The sequence below is a fragment of the Echinops telfairi genome, unplaced genomic scaffold (assembly GCF_000313985.2).
Source record: "Echinops telfairi isolate 266 unplaced genomic scaffold, ASM31398v2 ScPeMD7_7468;HRSCAF=8506_0, whole genome shotgun sequence".
NCBI lineage: Eukaryota > Metazoa > Chordata > Mammalia > Afrosoricida > Tenrecidae > Echinops > Echinops telfairi.
In genome coordinates, this window is record NW_022111369.1 from 54,570,524 (window position 1) to 54,579,482 (window position 8,959).

General features: G+C 50.3%; 1 protein-coding gene and 1 pseudogene across 1 annotated transcript in view; one reads left to right on the top strand and one right to left on the bottom strand.

The window, feature by feature from the left end:
• Window positions 1-8,959, bottom strand: part of LOC123520977 (amyloid beta precursor protein binding family B member 2-like) — a 279,202-nt gene that overhangs the window by 206,246 nt on the left and 63,997 nt on the right. The window lies entirely within an intron of this gene.
• LOC101660354 overlaps window positions 5,166-8,959 on the top strand; it is a 54,869-nt pseudogene continuing 51,075 nt past the window's right edge.

Below are 8,959 nucleotides of genomic sequence, written 5' to 3' on the forward strand. Positions count from 1 at the left end.
CCGGGAAAGCTGATGTGGCTTTCCACCCCAGCCGCCCACACAGACAGTCCACTTCACACCCAGGACAGCGACCCACACAGTCACCCAGACTCCTGAGTAGGGGCTGTCAATAGTCTGCCGAGCGGGGAGCTATCTAGAGAAGAGAAAGTTGAGTCCTCAAATCACTGGGAAGTTGTAAGACGAAGGCGAGCACAGGAGCTACATCTCGTGACGGAAATGAGAGGGGACCATGGCCTGCAACTGTGACCCACAGGGGTGGGGAATACAAACGCACGAAGGAGTCCTGTGAGCATGTGGGTGGTGCACCCTTCTCGCCAGTTGCAGGCCTCCATGTGAGAAGCCCTTCGCCCCGCAGTCAAGAATCGGTACAAGAAACCATCAGGGCGTCACCCTGGCGTTCATTGTCATGGACGGCAGGTGCATGGCCCTCGCTCGTCCATCCTCACTCACTCCCAGGCCTCGAAGGAGCACTCTGGCTGGACTTCTTCCAACACAGATGTGTTTGTTCTGTTGGTAGTTGCATTAGTCTGGGTAGACTAGAGAAACAAATTCAGAGACATCCATATGTGTATAAGAAAGAGTTTTATAAACAAGAGCAGTTGAACGTAAAGAAAACATTCCAGCCCAGTCCAGATCAAGTCCATAAGTCCGATAATTGCCCAGATGTCCTATACCAATCTATAAAGTCCTCTTCTGACTCACGAAACACATGCAATGACGCCAAATGCAGGACGATCACAGGCAAGTGGGTGGAAGGTCTTGTGGATCCAGTGGCCGTGTAAGCATCTCAGCGCTGGCAGGGGCCTCCACATGGGTCCTCAGGCTCCATCAGGCTCGTCGTCCGTAATGTCTTGCAGGGAGTCAGCCTTGTCAGTAGAGAGTCTCCAAGGACGTAAGCGGAGAGAGAACATGTCTCCTGCCTCCGAGGAGGAAATGCAGGAGTTCCCAGAATTCTCAGGAGAAGGCCATGCCCACACAGAGGCCTCTTTGGCTATGACCCAATTGACAGACTAGACTCCACCCCTTCACTCTTACGCTCTCAAGTCCCAAATTGACACCGGATTATGTAACTACCACAGCGGTCCTTGGTACTTTCAATGAAAAGTCCCTTGGTATAATGTTCTCCAAACTCAGATGAGTAGCATTTCTATTTTTCTAATTAGGTCCCTGAGTGGCATGGATGACTGGCACTCCGCTGTTAACTGAAAGGATGACGTCTGACAGCCCCACGCCCTCCGTGGCACTGTGGAAGAAAGGCCTGGTGATCTGTGTCCATGAAGATGGCAGCCAATAAAGCTCCTTAGAACGGTTCTACTCTGTAACACACAGGGGTGCCATATGTTGGCATTGACTCAATGGCAAGGGTGGCACAGACGGAAGAAATCAAAGCAATGACGCCTGTGCTGGTCTATCTTTCTGAAAAGAGATATGGTTATTAATACACTAATTCCACCACCACCCCTTTCTGCATTCGTTGAAGTTTCTACTCATGTCCATTTCTTTCCTCTTCTGTAAAACAGCAGGGGTCATCTGGACAGTCTGGCCACGGATCATTTTGTCCCTTCATAATTAATGCAGTCTGTGAAACGGTCTAGTGGATGATGGGGGGAGTGCGGAGTGGAGATCCAAAGCCCATTAGTAGGCCACTGGAGATCCCCTTGCAGAGGGGTCTCGGGGAGGAGATGAGCCAGTCAGGGTGCGATGTAACAATGATGAGAAATACAACTTTCCTCTAGTTCCTAAATGTTTCCTCCCCGCTCCCACTACCATGACTCGAATTCAATCTTGCAAGTCTGGCTAGACCAGAGGAGGTACACTGGTACAGATAGGAACTGAAAATACAGGGAATCCAGGGTGGATGAGCCCTATAGGACCAGTGGTGTGAGTGGCAAAACAGGGAGGGTAGAGGGAGAATGGGTAGGAAAGAGGGAACCGATTACATGGAACTGTGTGTGACCTCCTTCCTGGGGGACAGACAACCGAAAAGTGGGTGAAGGGAGACATCGGATAGGGCAAGATATGACAAAATACCCATAGATAAACTATCAAGGGCTCATGAGGGAGGGGGGAGCGGGGAGGGAGGGGAAAAATGAGGACCTAATGTCGGGGGTTTAAGTGGAGAGAAAATGTTTTGAGAATGATGTACAAATGCGCTTTACACAATTGATGTGTGTATGGATTGGGATAACAGTTGTATGAGCCCCTAAGAAAATGTTAAAAAAAAAAAGAATACATTCTAGTAGCACATACAAGACCCCCACCAAGTACAAAAAAACACACACAAAAAACAGTCTAGTGGATACACACTGCGCTGTGATCTACAAGGTCAGTTTGAAACCACCAAGTGGCTCCTTGGGAGAAAGACTGGGTTTTCTCCTCCCGTGGACAGTCACAGACTGGGAAACCCACAGGGCAGTTCTGCCCCATCTTTGGGGGCCGGTCTGAGGTGGCATTGACTGGATCTCAGTAGGATAAAACTATTAAATATGTATCTTTACCACGTTACCTTCTTAAATACACATATAACAGCGCTCATCTGCCAACCTTCCTTGCCTTGTTTTTGTGGGAGGAGCAGTAAACGAGAAGCCTGCAACTAGTCCCCTGATGGCTTATTGGTTAAAAACGCAGAGCTGAAGGACAGAGGGGAGGAGAAGGCAGCTCTTCACCACGTGTGGTTGGGAGGGCAGAGCCGCCCCTCGGGCTGGAGGGAGTGTGAAAGTGCACCTTTGTACTCAGCCGATGTGCCTCCAGTGCGGGTGAGCTTTGGCCAGAGCCGTGTTTGCTTTGCCTCACACGTGGCTGGGGGTGCCCACGGAAATCTCCAAAATCCGACTGCTACCAGGAGGGCTGTTTGCTAAGAAAAGCCTGCCTGTTTGGGCTAGACGGAATGACCCATGCTCAGCTCCTGCCAGGATGACGTTCAAACACCTTTCGACTTCTGTGCCTAGATTTTACTTTTCTCTTAATGAAAACCCAGGGCACGGGTCATAGGTCACGCTCTTGCCATAGCTGCCACTGCTTAACCGCGGCACTCCCTCAGCGTCTGTGGAAGGCGCTGTGTGCCCACATGTCCTTCCTCGGTGGTTCCAGTCTCGGTTTGAGTGGGGACATTCAGCAATGGACGTGAAAGTGGACGCTTCTCCTTAGCTCGGAGGTGCAGGGGTCTGGAACAGAGCCTGAAGCGCTGTACCCATTGTCCCTTCATGCTGCAAGCTGTGATTCCTGGTGGCGTGGTGGGGGAAGCATCGGGCTGTTAACCACCAAGGCGACAGTTCAAACACACCCGCCACTCTGCACCCTGTGCACAGCACAACAGGACCCTGCCCGGTGCTTGAGCCCGCTGTGGCAGCCACGGTGGCAGCCCATCTCGTCCAGGGCCTTCCTCTTTATCACTGCCCCTCTGCTTTGCCGAGCACGAGGTCCTTCTCCAGGGACACGTCCCAATTGTCAGGAAAGGTTTACAGAGACATGGGAACACTGCCTTCAGAAGAGTACAGACCTAAGTGGAGGATCTGTGCAGAAACAAGAGCTCCTCATTTGAATTCTTTTGCTTTAATAAGAGCTCCTATGATCCTGCAGCGATGGCGTGGATCGATCTGTCAATATATGAAAAGCTGTTTCCAAATGAGCAGGTAAAGGTCAGCTCCCTTCCTGAGGAATGTGCCACATGACGCGTACACTCGGCAGGATTTCCACGGCCCAGTTTTATGTGGGTCGTCATGTATGAAATTGCTAGGGATTTGAAATACGCCGCCAACATGCATTCCAATTGTACCTGTGCCTTCAGGACAGCGTCAGCTGAAGCAGTAGGGCCATGTTCTGGCTGCATTGCATGCATCACAATTGACCGGCTTTGTCTCTAGCTGCTTCGAGACAACACAGGCTCCAGGGAACTGGGAGCCAAGTAAGCGGTTGGCAATCACAGCTGTGCAAAGAGTCCTGTCTATCTTATCTTGGGCTTTGTTCGTTTTGATACGCTTTGTCAAAGCGGCAAACACAGTGGCAGGGAAATTCAAAGAGGGGAGGGACGGGGGCTAGGATTCCGATCCCCAGGTGGTAGAAACAGTTACTGTGCTCATCAGCGGACACAAAGGTTGGAGGCTCAGCTCCACCCAGAGGGCACCGCTTAAGAAAGGCCTGAGGATCAGAGTCCACAGTCATCAGTCATGGATAACACCTCGTGCCCACAGCTCCACTGTGACACTTGTGGGGTCGCCATGGATCAAAGTGGACTTGGTGGGGATTCGTTTTCTGATACATAACTGAGAATCCCACCCGGATGAAAATACTACACAGGCAACAGAGTCCTGAGTCTCCCGCTCTGAGAGAAAGAGAAGACCTTGCCCTTGCCCACTTGAAACTCCCACACAGTAAGCTTGGGAAGTGGCTGGGGGCACTCCTTTCTTCTCCGGGAAGCTGCTTGACAAGGTCTCTTGTTGCCAAGATTCTATTTTTCCCACTTCTGTCACGTTGATTCGGTCAGTGGTCCCAGGGGCCAAAGAAGACCGGCCCGATTGTAAATCTATATGGAAGCAGGCGCTCTCATCTCCGGGTGGCTCAAACCACCAATCTTCTGGTCCCTGGACTCCAGGAATGTTTATTAGGGTGTGCTACAGTCAAAGCACCCAGTGACGCCCCAATAAAAGGATAGCTCTCCCCAGAAGGGGTTGTGTTCCGTCTCCCCAGCAAAATACCTCATTCCACTCCCTGTGGCAACGACTCAAACAGCCTTCCTCGCAGCATATGGCGAACAGGCACGCTTTAAATCGGGCTGGACTGCATGGCGCTAAGGACTATTTAAATCGCGAAACAGCAAAGTCATTTTACCAAGATGTCGCTCTGAGGACTAAAGGTGCGTCTGCCCCAAGTCTTGGCATTTTCACTCCCCTCATTTGCAGCGAGACTGAGGAAGAGCGGATGTCTGAGTCACGGTGCTGCCAAAGACGAGGCCAGGGGGTGCCGGAGAACTAACGGTCCTGTCTTGGAAGACGGGCAGTCAGAATGCTCCTTGGGAGCAAGGCTGGCTCGACAAGTCCCTGGGGAAGAGCCTCGTGCGGGGCAGGACAGAAGGTCACGGAGAAAACGGGAAGACCCACCACAAGACGGGGACGGCGAGGACGGCACAGGGCCCAGCAGCGTGTTGCTCTATTGGACACGGGGTCGTGATGAGTCCAAATGGACCCCATGGGACCTACAACAACCCCACCCACGGCCAGGCTCGATTCGGAGTCACCGTGCCCAGCATCTGGCAAGTCCTAGGTCTCATCAAGGAATGCCTGCTCAAGATCCAGGGCATCTTCGAACCTCTCAAGGTGGGACTGTTGACTGCTGAGGCCAATCCTGCCTGGGGTTATGAGCGGTCCTCTGCCTTTCCTAGGTCCCCTCACGGGTCCCCACCGGCTGCCAGCGACAGCCACCGCAGGAACCAGCCAGCTGCAATGTGGACAGTCGGAAAGGAGATCAGCTCGGTGACCAAGCAAGGGGCAGTTCACTGAGCTTGTGACCTCTGTCCTCACAGGGCCCAGCTGCACGCTGGTGATGGGGACAGCGTGCTGTAACTCTTAGAGAGGGGGGAGGCTGGCACGTGCACAGAGCATTGATCTTAAGCAAGCTACATTAATGACATTCTTTTTTTGATAAATCACTGTCTTACGAGACTGCCTCTGTAAACAGTTCCAATAGGAGGCTTTTGTTTACGCATGAAGCTGGGGATCGATGCTTATTTTGGCAGATCATGAAAATCACTTTGGAAATTTCAGAAGTTCTGAACAGTGACTGTGCTGTGATTATAGCTCTTATCTGCACAGTATGATCCAATTAAATGTTTTATTCATTACAGATCACGGTGAGGCTGAGAAAGGACAGTGCTTGGTGCTGTGTCCGTCACTGCACTAAAATCAATACAAATTGACTACATGTCACTCAAGGATGGAATCTCTGACCGCTTTTGAAGGAAGCCTGATATTCCTCAGAGCGGTTAGCCTAAGAGAAACCAGAATAAGGACCAACAGCAGAAGATGTAATAGCATCTTAAACCTTATCAGTACAGTTCTCGACATGTTCTCATTACAGATTTATATAACAAGGTGGCTTATGCTAATGAAAGCGTGTTCCAGGCACTCTTTCTTCTTGTACGGGTTTAGTGCCTAAGACTCCATCGGTTTCGTTTGGCTGCATCCACAAGGAAATGGTTATAAACAGGCTGGAGCCTTGACCAGCGTAGTTGTGCCACATTTCAAACTTCAGGGGTTCAATCTCCCCCAACCCCTAACCTCCATCAAAAAACACCCAGTCAAAAGAAAGCCTATTCGTCTGGGGTCTAAAAGGCTTGAAGATAAACAAGCAGCCATCTAGCTGAGAAGCAACAAAGCCCACATGGAAGAAGCACACCATCCTGTGTGATCATGAGGTGTCAATGGAATCAGGTGTCAGGCATCAAAGAACAAAAAATCCTATCATTGTGAATGAGGGGGAGTGTGGAGTGAGGACCCAAAGCTCATCTGTAGGCAATTGGACATCCCCTTACAGAAGGGTCACGAGGAGATGAGCCAGTCAGGGTGCACTGTAACAACGATGAAACATACAACTTTCCTCTAGTTCTTTAATGCTTCCTCCTACACCTCCTCCCCCCCCACTATCATGATCCCAATTCTACCTTACAAACCAAGCTAGACCAGAGCATGTACACAGGTACAGATAAGAGCTGTAAACACAGGGGATTCACGACAGATACGCCCGAGGCCCAATAATGAGAGTAGCAATACCAGGAGGGGAACCGATCACAAGGACCTACATATAACTCCCTCCCAGGGGGACAGACAACAGAAAAGTGGGTGAACTGAGACAGCAGTCAGTGTAAGACACGAAAAAATAATAATAATTTCTAAATTATCAAGGGTTCATAAGGGAGGGAGGGTGGAGGAGTGAGGGAGAAAAATGAGAAGCTGATACCAAGGGCTTACGTAGAAAGAAAATGTTTTGAAAATGATAATGGCAACAAATGTACTATTGTGCTTGACACAATGGATGGATGCATAGATTGTGATAAGAGTTGTAGGAGCCCCCAATAAAATGATTTAATACAAAAGAAAGAAGGGATATTATCCACACCAGGCCATATTTTGTTCTAAAAACTAAAAAGGGAGGAAAAAAGAAGGCAATATTGCTCCCAAAACATTCTGCTACACTGCTCGTGGGGTCAGTCAGTCTGTGACTAGATGACAGATTTTTAATAGATCACCAAAGAGAAGGACACAGTTCAAGGCGCGGCTTAGTTCAAAGCGGCGTGTTCTAGGCAGGGTTTTGTTCTGTGACGCATAGAACCCCACCCGCAGGCACCTGACAATGCTTCTAGGATGCTACAGATTGATGCTGTGGCGTAGTGCTGGTGGTGCTGATGGCGATGGTGGTTGCTTGCCTTTGGGTTGGCTCCAATCCAGAGTGACCCTGGGAACCACAGAATGGAAGTCCACCTGGGCCCTGAGACAGCCGCACGAGTTACTAGGGTTGAGCCCACTGCTGCCGCCACTCCCTCAATCCGTCTTGCTGAGGATCTCACTGCCTTTCACCGACACCCTTCCTCACCAAGCATCAGGTCTTTCTCCAAGGACAAAGTCTCCAGGTGACGAAGCCTGGCCAGCCCCCCTTCTAATGAACATTCTGGCTGTGCTTCCTCCACGGCAGACCGACTCTCTCTTCTGGAAGTGCACAGGACAGTCACGATTCGACACCCACACCCTAATCCAAAAGTGTTGCTTCTTCCACAGACTCCCTTACTCATCAGGCAGCTTTCCTATGCATATGTTGTTGTTGTTTATGCTGACCCTCTCTCTACTTTACCATGAAGGATGTCCGTCTCCAGGGACGGGTCTCTCCTGAAAACACATGCAAAGTCTCACCTCCTTGCCTGCAAGGAGCACACTGGCTGCACTTCTTCCAAGAGAGACCCATTTGTCCTTTTGGCCACCCACAGTGCTTTCCTCTAATCACATATGCAGCGATCAAGACTGCCATGGCTGGGGGAAGGGAGACAGCGGTCGGTGTGAGTTATGAAGGTAATAATTTATAATCTATCAAGGGGTCATGGGGGGGGTCAGGGGATAGGGAGAAGGAAAAAAGAGGAGCTGATACCAAGGGCTCAATAGAAAGTAAATGTCTAGAAAAGAATGATGGCAACATATGTACAAATATGCCTGATATGATTGATGTATGGATTGTCATAAGAGTTATAAGAGCCCCCCAAAAAATGATCTTAAAAAAAATAAAGGCCCCATCTCAGCTACGTGGACAACTGCTCCTCCCCTCAGAAGAATCTATTTGAGAGGACGGCACTGAAGCTGCGGTTAGGGGAGAGGGGCATGTCTGATCAGAGCAAATGGGAGCACTTAGGGGGAGGAAGAGAGAGTGGAGCACATTCTGACCCACTAGGCCTGGAGGACGACATCAGCACTCTGAACAGCCAATGGACAGAGTGGACAATATGGCTGATCCCACCACAAGACACACCGTCCCCTGATGGCCCCGGGCCCTAAGGGGGACAAAACTGGAGACTCAGTGTCGGGACTGGCCCAGACTGACCCTGAGACACTGAAGCAAACCACTAAAAGCAGGCGGCAGAGCAACCGTGGGAGCAGAGCAGAGCAGAAAGCCCCCGAGGGAGTACAAAGGACAGACTCTGGGGCCAGAGCATGGTGTCCCATCGGTTCTGACTGAAGGACACGCCTAGAGATCAAAAATCAGACCCTGATCTATTTACAGGTTTTTCTTTGTTTAAAAATTTTTTCTTTTAATTAATTTATTCCTCTTGGTAATTGGTTTCCTTTTTTGTTGCCATCGCTGTGTTCTCACTGATTGCCTATCTTGCTATGGCTTGGTTTTTGATAAGATACACTGGATGAATAGTCTGGAGGAGAAAACAACGGGACCAATGGTTGGGGGGGGGACACAGGAGAGGGGGAGG